Genomic DNA, 709 nt, shown 5'->3' with positions numbered 1-709 from the left:
TATCCGGACCCATTGTCTCTGCCCGCTTCGCTTCATGAAACATAAAATTCAAGCCCAAACGGGATATGTTGTAAATCAATTGCGAGAATAGATTTTGGCCCTTAAACCGGTGTTCCATAACCGTCTTGCTCCGACCGAAAGATGTTTGAATTTCATTGTATTGATTTTCGAGCATTTGGTTCACGGTGTCCCATCCCCAACACAAATCTCCCTTGCTATCACCCAACCATCTATTCAACACCGCATGTGCGAATTCAACTCGGTTAGTCGTAGTGCAACCAAGATGTCTTACTCGATCCGTCCAAGCACAAACAACTTTTTCCTTTACTTTGTCAAGGATAGTGGATTCGACATAATGACAAAAAGTCTTAATGGAAACGCACAAAGACCTAAAGTGTACCAATTTCTCGGTATACAACTCTTCGAAGTGTGCATCTAAAATCTCCCTCCATGCGGCCATAATCCTATCCACCACAACACCGACTTTGATAACTTTACCGTTTTTATCCGGCCTATCTTTTGTGCCAACCGCGGGTTTGAGCTTACTTCTCACGTTGCACGTTATGTGATACCAGCAAAGTAATGCGGTCGATATCGGGAAGACGGTATCGACCGCATTCATCAAAGCATTGTCCCGGTCGGTAAAAATGACATTTGGCATAACCTTTTGATCAACCAACAAAGACTTGCATATTCCCAAAGCCCTTGT

The sequence above is a fragment of the Vicia villosa genome, unplaced genomic scaffold (assembly GCF_029867415.1).
Source record: "Vicia villosa cultivar HV-30 ecotype Madison, WI unplaced genomic scaffold, Vvil1.0 ctg.001478F_1_1, whole genome shotgun sequence".
In the NCBI taxonomy this organism is placed as follows: domain Eukaryota; kingdom Viridiplantae; phylum Streptophyta; class Magnoliopsida; order Fabales; family Fabaceae; genus Vicia; species Vicia villosa.
This window is presented reverse-complemented; position numbering follows the sequence as displayed.